The 11,533-nt window shown below is 36.6% G+C and overlaps 1 protein-coding gene across 14 annotated transcripts in view; it reads left to right on the top strand.

Moving 5' to 3' along the window:
• Window positions 1-2,357: 2,357 nt before the first annotated feature.
• The window catches only part of ADGRL3 (adhesion G protein-coupled receptor L3), a 3,684,852-nt gene continuing 3,675,676 nt past the window's right edge, over window positions 2,358-11,533 (top strand). For 6 of the 14 annotated variants that reach the window (XM_044060915.1, XM_044060918.1, XM_044060917.1 and 3 more), the window contains exon 1: window positions 2,843-3,770. The gene's annotated coding sequence lies outside the window, so the exon portion shown is untranslated. Of the gene's footprint in view, window positions 3,771-11,533 lie in introns of all 14 variants that reach the window. The other 8 variants (XM_044060927.1, XM_044060921.1, XM_044060922.1 and 5 more) reach the window with 3 other exon arrangements.

Genomic DNA, 11,533 nt, shown 5'->3' with positions numbered 1-11,533 from the left:
AATTTGATGGCACTTTATATAAACAGTTACAAGGAACAGCTATGGGGGCTTCTTTTGCCCCCATGTACGCAAATTTGTTCATGGGTTTAGTGGAATATAATCATATATATCAAGAGTAAATTCTATAGAAGCTTTGTAAAGGGTTACTTTAGATTTATAGACAACCTGATATTTATTTATAAAGGAGGCAGAAATGAAGTAAATTCATTTATTAATTATTTAAATGACAACAGGTTCCATATTAAATATGATGGACTACAAGAGGGCATAAAGGAGAATTATTTAGATATGACTTTGGAAGGTTTATTGAATGGTAAAATAAACACACAGATTTATAGAAAATTTGAACAGTCCAGTTGTTACACGCTTCAAGTTGTCATCCCTTACACACTTTAAGAGCTATTCCATATGGAGAAATTTTAAGAATTAACAGATTATGCAGTAATATGCATTTTGCAAAACGTGAAGCTGAAAAAGTGATAGATATGTTTATAAGCAGAGGATATGAAGAAAAAATTGTTAGGGACAGGTATATGAAAATATTTGAACATAATAGGAGATTTACAAATAATAGTCAAAGTAATTATTTTGCAGCTAAGGAAAAGGAATGGGATTTGGAACAAAATATTATTTTTGTTTCCAAATATACATTATTTTCAAAAAAGCTGCAAGGATTGTTAGAGGATTTGGGGAATATCATTAAAAGTGAAGTTCTTTCACTTGCAGAAATGATGCTTAAATTTTCTTACCAAAGAGGGAGAAATTTAAAGGACTTCTTGGTACATAGTATGTACAAAAGACCTATAGAAACAGTAACACGCATAACATCAAAGATTGGCACTGTACCCTGTGGTAAGTGTACAATATGTCAGCATATAGTAGGTACATTTATAAAATCAATGGAAAATTATTTCACATAAAAGGGAATTATACTTGCAAAAGTGCAAGTGTAGTGTATGCTATTAAATGTTCTTGCAAGAGTTTCTATATTGGAGAAACTAAGAAAAGTTTGGGCGAAAGAGTAAAAGAGCATGTTAGAGATGTTAGAAATAAAATAATAAGCCCTGTAGCAGAGCATTTTAATAAGAAACATGGCAGAGATGTTAGTAATTTGCAGGTTTTGAGTCTTGGAACAAATACATTTTAGTTTTCTGACTGAAGAAATAAAAAAAAATTTACTCAGAAAAAAGAATCAATTTTTATATTAAAATGTAATACATTACAACCAGTAGGATTGAACAAAGAGTGTCACTGGAGAAGTTTTAGATGAAATTGTATAGTTGAATCATAAAGTTTTTACTTAATTATTTTTTTAATATGGGTGTAATTGATTAATTGATTTTAGTGTTTTTGTATATAAGATGAGTTTTTAAGTATTCATTACTCTGTAAAGGCTGTAGAAGCCGAGGGGGTAAGAGGATATTTTGTTGATGTGTGTTGTTTTTACAAGACAGACTGTTTTGCTATTTCGCACTTTTTCACTGTTCTTATATTTATGGAGAATTAATGCTGCTATCCAGTGTGTTTTATTGATGAAATTTGCCTGCTGCTATTTGCTATTGAGAATATCTGCTGCTAAATAAACAGACTTGGGGTCCAGTCCAAGGACTTAATAGTCTTTGGTCTATGTGGTTCGTTTTGATTGTTATTCAAGTGGTTCACAAAATAACAGGATTTGTGTTAGCGTGCATTTTTTGAAGTAAATGACGTCTGAAACTCAAATGCATGTCATAATTTAGGAATTTCAATCCTCCTTGATTTGCCAGAAAACCGCAAATTTTATGAGGAGAACAGACCAAAAGTATGAAGCAAAAATCTGGAAATTCTGCAAAAAAATGTACAGTTGAGAGGTATGCATGCTTTAAAGTTAAAAAAAAAATAATATTCTCTGGAACAACCTCCCTTATGTAGGAGTCTAATTCTGAACCCTCTATACACACTCATGCATGCCCACATATACTCACACATACTGGCATACACGCACTAGCGCACACTCACATACACGCGCTAGCGGACACACACATACGGCAGATAGCCTAGTACTTACCTATGAACCTATATATACAGGTACTCATGCACTCGCATTCAGACACACCCGTATATAAACACGTGCACTCGGGTAAAGTCACATGCATGCTTTTGTGAACACTGGCATACATGCACTCAAGGACACTGGCAGACAACCGGACCCACGCGCGCGTGCGAACACACACACACACACACACACACACACACACACACACACACACACACACACTTTCTGTTTTTCTGATGTCCGTTTTTCTGTTTTTCTGACATAACTTTGTTTATTAAAAAAAACACATCTGAGTCTGTATCTGGGGGTACAGTTCATGACTTTATTTATAGTGGGGGGTGGGGTGGCGCTCGTCCCCCCGCCTTATGGTCCCGGTGCCCTTGACAACAAAGTAAGAAAATGACTTATTGATGGCCCTGGGAATAAATTGTTTCGTAAAAGAAAAAAGCAACATTTAAATGAATAGTAAATGACTTCACTTACATATTATCTGTATTGTAGTATTATGTTTGACATTAAATAAATCGTAAATAAGTGTGTTGGGGAAAAATAGTGTTATGTTACAGCGGGCATTGTATCTCAGGGATGCCATTACTGTTTATTGTTTGTGTGTATATTGTTTACTTTTTCAGAGCTCCATTCACAGTTATATACCCAGACATCCATAATTTCTGTAGACCATAAGTTTTTTTCTTCTTCGGAATGCAGTAAAAATGTTTCTGTTGAAGTACGTCGGTGCATTCGACACGACATGAAATCCTTGTGACTCTTGAGTCCAGATGCTGTTACAACAGCTACTCCCAGACCTGCTAGGTGGAGCACCTCTCCATGAAGTGGAAATATCCAGTTCCAGGTTTTCAGGTCTGCTCGTCTCCTTAGATCTCTGCCTCCGTTTCTTTCTCAGTTACTGGCTGCTTCTCCCTGTACACTACCACACATATTAGAAATTGGTTTGTCATTTTCAAGAGCGGTCTGTAAGCAAACATTTTTTTTTACTGAGGGTCCTCCTTCCCCTACCCGCTGGGGTGCTCCAATCACATCGTATGTAGATAGACATAGACCGAAAAATCTTGGATATACGGCCGGATCAGCTGCTTACCCCTTTCCCCATTTTACTGAAAATTTACACCGGAGCCTGTAAAGGACACAAGCTGCAGCATTTACGTGCTTTTCTCGTTTGGTTAACGGATGCAAAACATACCTCTCGTTGGATATAACAGGATCCCTTAGTCCCCTGTGGCGTGGTGGTGGTGGTGCTGAAAGGGCGCAGATGTGAAGTGGACTGCATTTGTTGCTTTGGTGCTGGTCCGTTTAGGTGCAAAGGAAACATATTTGCTGTAACAGCCAGTGGCTCTTACCTACCTTTTTATAATTTTTGTACCTTATCCATACGGTGCCAGTCTAAGGTGTTGTTACTGCCTGCAGGGAGCGGGCTTGGTGTGCTGAAAGGAAATGGCTATGAAAGAAGGCAAATAAGCAATAGGAGCGAGGTGAATCCAAGAGGCACTTTCGGTTTTTGGGCGTGCGTGGCTGTCTCCCCGGGCTGGAGTGTGGATTTTAGGGGGCTTTCGCTACGTCGTTCTGGAAATGTGGGTGAGCTACTACATGGCTGCTGCTTGACCACTGGCCAGCGGGTCCCTGCTGCACGGCGTGGCCGCCGCTTGCTTCAGCAGCTCCCGGTGGGCTCGCCCGGGATTTAAGGGCAGCTGCCAGCAAGTGCGTGTACGAGTAGGAGGTAAGGGCAGAAATGTTTACCAGATATTTGCTTGTTGTGTGCTTCTATTTACAAAAATGTTGGGTACGGAGAAATTAAACCAATTACTCAAGGGTACAAGGGAAGGTGATAATGCTTTGTTGGTGTAGAAGTGTGTGCTTCACAATGTTTTGCAGGTTGAAATGCCAGTGATGAAGAGAATGGCTGCGCCAGCAGGAGTGGTGGCGCGGTGCCGTCTGTGGAGGGGACAGGGCTTGGTGGTGAATGAATGATGCTGTCCACAATCCGTATATTTCTACAATATTTATGTGTTCCAGGTGGTAATTCAGCTCTCCTCAATGTGCATGATTGTGTGTCTCTGTGTTTATGTCTGTCTGCATACAGACATACAGCAATTTGTACATACATCTATACATATTTAAGGACCGGGGTCATCGTTTGGTGCAGGATTTCTACGCTTCTAAAAGGGGGGGGGGGTACATTCTTAGATTGTACTGTTGTGTTTTGGGGTAACGACTAACAAAGCGCAGAGAAGCCCACTTGCTGTTGCACAGCCGTCATTTTCTTTATTTAGGTTTGTGTACTAAGCGTTATGTGTAGGGATGTCTTCAACAGATCGGTTTAAACGTGTAGGTTATAGTATGGGAACCAAACATTTACACCCTTTGCGCTCATTTTCACAAATAAACGCACACAAATGTAAAAAAAAATGTTATTCTCAGTTATATGAGGCAGCATGAATGTCCTGACATAACCAAGAGTGAGCACCCAGTGTACTCTTTCCTGACGCTACTTGTACTCTTTAAGTAAATGCAGCAGCAGTCCTCCCATTCCATCCTGTAACTTAACAGTGAAATAACACACAGTATCTTACAGGCTGTAAGATACTGTAAGTGTGTGTTATTTCACTGTAAGTTTACAGTTCTGAAAACAAATCGTATATATGAACACGGTTTAAGTACCAGCTGCTGCTAAGTACCTAATATCGGGTTTCTTGTGCACTAGGAATGCTTTAAACTGCTACTTCCGTCGGCCGCACGTTGCTAGGATGTTAGTACTAGAGGGGTCGGAACTGTCACCAGGTTATGGAGGAGCAATGGGGCCACACATTTTATGAGATGCTTTGTATTCGTATTTTGATGTACAGGGGTTAGCTTTCACACTTAATTTGCTTTCCTCACAGCGTTTTGCGCCTTTTGTAAAATGTAGTCTGGATCTGCATGGAAGACTGGGTACAGATGAAGCACGGTGTTCAGTTGTATGGATTTTTAAAATTGTTGCAGATGTGAATCTTGTCGTATGGTGCTGATGTTGCTAAAATGTAATTTTATCAAGGAGACATTTTATTTTTCTGTTATGTTTGCCTTCCAAGACCTAACTAGATTCATAAAGTTTTTATCAATTCTCAATGGCCATTGTACCACGAGTGTTTTTAAAGACTCAGAGCGATCTTGCTTTTGTCAGTCTATGTCTCACACAAAGTGCAATTTAAATGTGTAGGTTGACATTTTTTTATAACTGGAAACTTTCGTATTTATAGTGTCATATTAGATTTACGTTGTAATCGGAAACCTCATGCTAATTAACAAGGGTGGGATCCGACGTGATTATGCCTAGTACTGTGCATTTTAAAGGCTTCTGTCAAAACATATTATATTTTAATTAGCATAATGGTTCTTGTCTAGCCAGCTACATTAGATGTAGGCCCCTAAACTTGCATTATTTATGACAAAGACAGGCATACAACCTGTTCCCAGATCAGACGAGTAAATTGTCTAGAAACATTCCCATTCTGCTTTTAATTTTGTGTGCCTTTGGAGAATATTTACTAAGGAGGGACAGTCATGAGTACATGTGTGGTTTGTGTATTTTATGTAAGGAAGGCCATGTACCTTGGGAGGAGGAAACCTAGACTCTAAATGGATTGTTTTTATGGATATAGCCTCACATAAATGAGTAGTCTGAAAACAAAGCTTTGGTGTTGGGAGGTGTTGCTGTCACAACTTTGCTTACATTCCTTTGATATTTCTTTGATAGAAAGTCTACTTCTTGCCCCCTGAAAATGTAAAAATGTTACAGGTTGAGTCTTGATGAAGGGCTCCTGCAGCCTGAATAATCAAGCCAGCTGTATTGTAAATATTTGTTGGTCCAGTAAAACATATTGTAGCACAGATGTTCATAGGATCATCACTTGTTTCCTACTATTTTTTTTTGTAAGTGGACCAGCATTTTTTTCATTTTTTTTAATTTTGTATTGGATTACTTCTTTCTGTGAAATTTAAATTTTGGTCAGCAAAACTTGTCATAGTATTTTTCAGCCAGATTATTTGCATCTAATATTTCTTATATTTTATTTCATTCTGTATTTAGAATGGATGATTGTTGAATTGCTGGTTGCTTCTTGAAATGTTATAGACCTAAAATTAATTCACATTAAACTTATCGGCAGTGTCTGACTGTATATTGTTATTCAGTTATTGTTTATTCCTCTTATTTTAGATAAAAGGATAGCTAAATCATATGTTATATAGACTGTATTACAAGGGGTTTTCCCACCAAAGGAACTTTGTTTGAATTGCTTTTCTAAATATGCCAGAAATATTGTAGATTAAGGTTTAGACTTTTTCTTACAGTGTGTATCATAGTCACCTTAGCAGCATCAGACTCCATCTTAATGCACAGTAATATTTTAGCCTTGTTCACCTTTCTATAGGTGTGATCAACATAATGCCTCCAAGCAGAGATGTGTTTGTTTAATGTAAGGGACATAGAGTGAAGTGATTGATTTGATCTTACTGCTATGTATGTGTGTGCGTGTGTGCACAAATAAACAACATAGACTGTAATAGGCAGTAAGTCTTGCAAGGTGGCACAATATGATGGTGCAGTGGATAGTGGAGAAGTTCATTGTGCTGCTAGTTTTGTTTTCCTTGCCTTTCAACAGCACCCTTTTCCAGCAGCATGCAAGTCCTCCTTGATCTTGTAATAGAACAAATCTGAACCATCTGACCTTCTGGCTGTTTTTAAATTGTCAAATATTCTTTCAGCCTGTTAATTTTTGTCATATCACTAATACTTAATTTATGTTTTGCATTTTCTTTACACACATGGACAAATTTTATTTATGACAGCTGTAGTTTTATGAAGAACATGTGAAGGGCATTTGAATGCATGACTAGGTCATTGGTCAAGGCCTGTAATAACAATTTATTAGACTTAATGTGTAATTATGGACCATCACTTGCCACATGGATATGATTTTATGCTGGATGTGCATTAACACTGGTGAAACAGGTACATTTCCTTACCTCAGCTTTAAAAATCAAGGGGTTATTGTAGGAAATATAAATACAAAGCAGGTGCTGTCTTCTTTTTCAGTATGTTATCAAAGTTCTTTGCAGCCCCACCGATTTGCAGGCCTGTACCTCAAAAATTATCAGTTTATATATGTCACAGGGATAGTTTGATAGGAGTGGTTTCATAAAATGTATCTTGATTCTGTCCTTTTAGCTTTTGAGGTAATTTAAGTTTGCTGTCTTCCAGGAAATTAATTATTTCCTTGCCCTTAACCTACGATTTTTGCACATTTTATTTATTATTTATTTCCAGTTTGATGACCAGAGAAGCCCACTGGGCCAAGCAGAGCCCATTTTCAGTGGAGGCCCGGGGAGAATAGCTCCAAAATCAGTTAACAGAATATAACATAAGTAAAGTATGGAATATACATTATACAAAAGCATAAATATACAATTTAATATGCAAATGCAAAATCAGGGAGTATATGTTTAAATAAAGTCAAAACTAATACAGCTAATATAATTACAAGTACAAGTCAAAGTGTTTATACAAGTTTAGTGTTTATTCTAAGAATAATGTTAGTGAAAGGAGGTTTGAAAGAGTCAACAGTATAATTTAGGTGGGAGGGGTGCAGGAGCAGTCCCAGTATAAGGTAAGGTAAGAATGGAGGAGAAATTTGAAATTAGAGTGGTTGTGAGTACAGTGGAGGGAGGGGGAGAGAATTCCATAGTTTAGCTAAGGAGTGTGATAGAAATAATTGGCCAGTAGGGTCAAGGGATTTATAGATTTTAAGGAGGTTTTGGTTTTCAGATCTAAGAGTACGACTGGGGAGGTAAGGGGTTAAGACAGATGAAAAAGAGAGGTAGATGGAGGGTTGTAATATGAGTTTGTGAGCAGTGGTGAGTTGTAGGAATTTCAGGTAATTAGGAAGCTTTAGCCAGTTTAGGGAGTGGAGGGATAGGCAGTGATGGCTGGAGTATTTGGACCCTGTAGCAAATTTACAGACTTTGTTATAGCAGGTAGGAGGAGGAGCTTAGAGTATGTCTGGCAGAAGCAATTAGATAGCTATTTTGTCTGTACAGCAGACCTAGTTTTTGGTGATTTTTTATATATTATTTTGGATGTGGATACCGAATTTTAAATGCTCATCAGTGGTGAATCTGAGCAGTTTGGTGTGACTTACAGTATCAATTAGAGTGTTGTTGTGGCTTTTTATTTTAAAGGAGCTTTTGCCTATGGTGAAATTTGTCAAAGGAGAGAATATCATGATTTTTGTTTTGTTAGCATTGAGAGCGGGATGGTTGTTTAGCATCCAAGTTTCGGTGTTGAAAAAGGCTGTTTGGGTTTTCTGATGGAGTTCGGAAGGACAGTTTGCTGTACAGATGATTGTGAAGTCATCAGCATACTGGATCAGTGTAGCATTATCTATGGATTTCTGAAAGTTATTAATGAAATTATTGAAAAGTAAGGGGCCAAGATATTTATGTATTTATTTATTTGCTTGTTCAGGTGCTCCCCAGATGGAGACTTTCTTCAGTGTTATTCAGATAGTGTAAACCCAAACTTTTCAAAATGTAGAAGCAGAGATGAAGTCAAGCATTGATTTTAATGGTTAAATCTGTAATATTCAGTGCTCTAGAAGAGTTCATGCAAACTCCAGTTAGACATAAATTACAGTCAAGTATCTTAAGTAGCCATAGGTACCAGTATTCTTCTTCTTATTTCGGTTTCTTCCCAGTTAGGGGTCACCACAGTGGATAACCTGTCCGCTCATGATTGGCAGTGGAACATTAATCAAGTTCCTGTTGATGTCTCAGTTCTGATGGGGCTACCTGATGTCTTTTGTAGAATGCATTCAGATTCTAAAAGTTTCGTGGTATCGCAGGCCTGTGATGAGTGTAGGAAGTGTGTGCACAGCTTGATGTAAAAAAGAACTGCTGTTCTAGAATTTTTTAATGCGATTCTATGAGTGACCTTTGAAAGACAGCTGAGTGTCAGTATTAGAGACCATAAACACGTGTCTCATTTGACAAGTATCATTAGTGCTGATGAGAATTCACCTTCATTATTACCTAGCTGAATGGCATAGTGGTTTATTACACTAGACCTTAAAAATTCTAATTCTTGTATCTGTGTTGTTGAACGTTTAACTATTTGTTTTATATATATATTTATCTAGGTAGTAAAGTATAAACATGTGATCTGTCCTATACATAAATGTATCAATCAATGTCTTCTGGCTGAAGTCTGCATGTCTTCTTGTGACCATGTAACTTTTCAGTGGGGGAGAGTGGTCTGATTTTCTCCTACATCCCAAGGACAGGTGGGAAAGTGAAATGGTGCTACTCAAATAGTTGTGTGTATTATATGTGTGTGTGTGTGTGTGTGTGTGTGTGTGTGTGTGTGTGTGTGTGTGTGTGAGTGTGTATGTATGTCCTGTGATGGGCATCTCTGAATGCCCATACGAGAGGGCCCACTCTGCTTGCTACCAGTAGAATTTGATCTTATAATACTTCAGTTTAATAGTATTATATTATTATGTTACTTAATATCTTTTTCTTATGTAATTAGCACAAAATTAACTAGTGACACTTCGCACATTTCAGAGTCAAAATGGGCCAAGTGCAAATTGGTAACAGGTTCTTTCTCAGACACTAACTGACAAAGCTGAGGGGATGTAAAGCTATAAGAAAAAAATATATATATTGATTGCTTCCTTTTCGGATGTGTTGTTATGTTGCATGGTTTTCCCAAGTTAACAAATACTGAGCTTACTAGATGTTTTTACTTACTTTCTCAGCTCCATAGGTGTGTGTGTGTGTGTGTGTGTGTGTGTGTGTGTGTGTGTGTTTGTGTTATATATATATATATATATATATATATATATATATATATATATATATATATATATATATATATATATATATATATGTAAATATATATATATAAATATAAATATATATATATATATATATATATATATATATATATATATATATATATATATATATATATATATATATATATATATATATATAAATATATATATATATATATATATATATATAAATATATATATATATATATATATATATAAATATATATATATATATATAATATATATATATATATATATATATATATATATATATATATATATATATATATATAAAATATATATATATATATATATATATATATATATATATATATATATATATATATATATATATATATATATATATATATATATATATATATATACATACTTACAATGGATATAAAAAATGTACACACCCCTGTTAAAATGCCAGGTTTTTGTGATCTAAAAATGAGACCACAATAAATCATTTCAAAACTTTTCCTATCTTTAATGTGAACTATAACGTTTACAATTCAATTGAAAAACAAACAAATCTGTTAGGGGAAAAATATAAAAAATAAAAAATGTACAATAAGCTGATTGCTTAAGTGTGCACTCCCGTAAATTAATGCTTTGTTGAAGCACCTTTTGATTTAATTACAACATTCATTCTTCTTGGGTAGGAGTCTATCAGCATGGCACATTCTGACTTGGCAATATTTGCTCACTCTTCCTTGCAAAAGCACTTCAAATCTGTCAGATTGTGAGGCCATCTCTTGTGCACAGCCCTCATCAGGTCACCCCACAGATTTTCTATTGGATTTAAGTCTAGACTCTTGCTGGGCCATTCCAAAACTTTAATTTTCTTCTGGTGAAGCTATTCTTTTGTTGATTTGGATGTATGCGTGGGGTCATTGTCATGTTGAAAGGTGAAATTCCTCTTCATCTTCAGCTTTCTAGCAGATGCCTGAAGGTTTTGGGCCAAAAGTGACCAGTATTTGGAACTGTTCCTAATTCACCCCACCATGATTAAAGCCCCAGTTCCAGCTGAAGAAAAACAACCCCAAAGCATGATACTGCCACCACCATGCTTAACCATGGGGATGGTGGTCTTTTGGTGATGCAAAGTGTTGTTTTTGCACCAAACGTACCTTTTGGAATTGTGGCCAGAAAGTTCAACCTTGGTCTCATCAGACCATAACACATTTTCCAACATGCTTTTGAGAGATTTGATGTATTGTTTTGCAAATTTTAGCCGGGCCTGGATATTTTACTGTGTAAGAAAAGGCTTCCATCCTGCAATCTTACCCCATAGTCCAGACATATGGAGAATATGAGAGAGTGTCGTCACATGTAGTACACAACCAGTACTTGCTAGAAATTTCTGCAGCTCCTTCAGCGTTGCTCTAGGTCTCTTGGCAGCCTCCCTGACCAGTGTTCGTCTTGTCTTTTCATCAGTTTTGGAGGGACGTCCAGGTCTTTGCAACGCCACTGTTGTCCCATACTGTCTCCACTTTTTGATGACTATCTTCACTGTGTTCCATGGTATATCCAATGCTGTGGAAATGTTTCTGTACCCTTCTCCTGAATGATACCTTTCAACAATGAGATCCCTTTGATGCTT

The sequence above is a fragment of the Protopterus annectens genome, chromosome 2.part0, assembly GCF_019279795.1.
Source record: "Protopterus annectens isolate FY-2018-M chromosome 2.part0, PAN1.0, whole genome shotgun sequence".
Classification (NCBI taxonomy): Eukaryota; Metazoa; Chordata; order Ceratodontiformes; family Protopteridae; genus Protopterus; species Protopterus annectens.
Note: the sequence above shows the minus strand (reverse complement) of the source record. Positions and strands in the feature narration are given on the sequence as shown.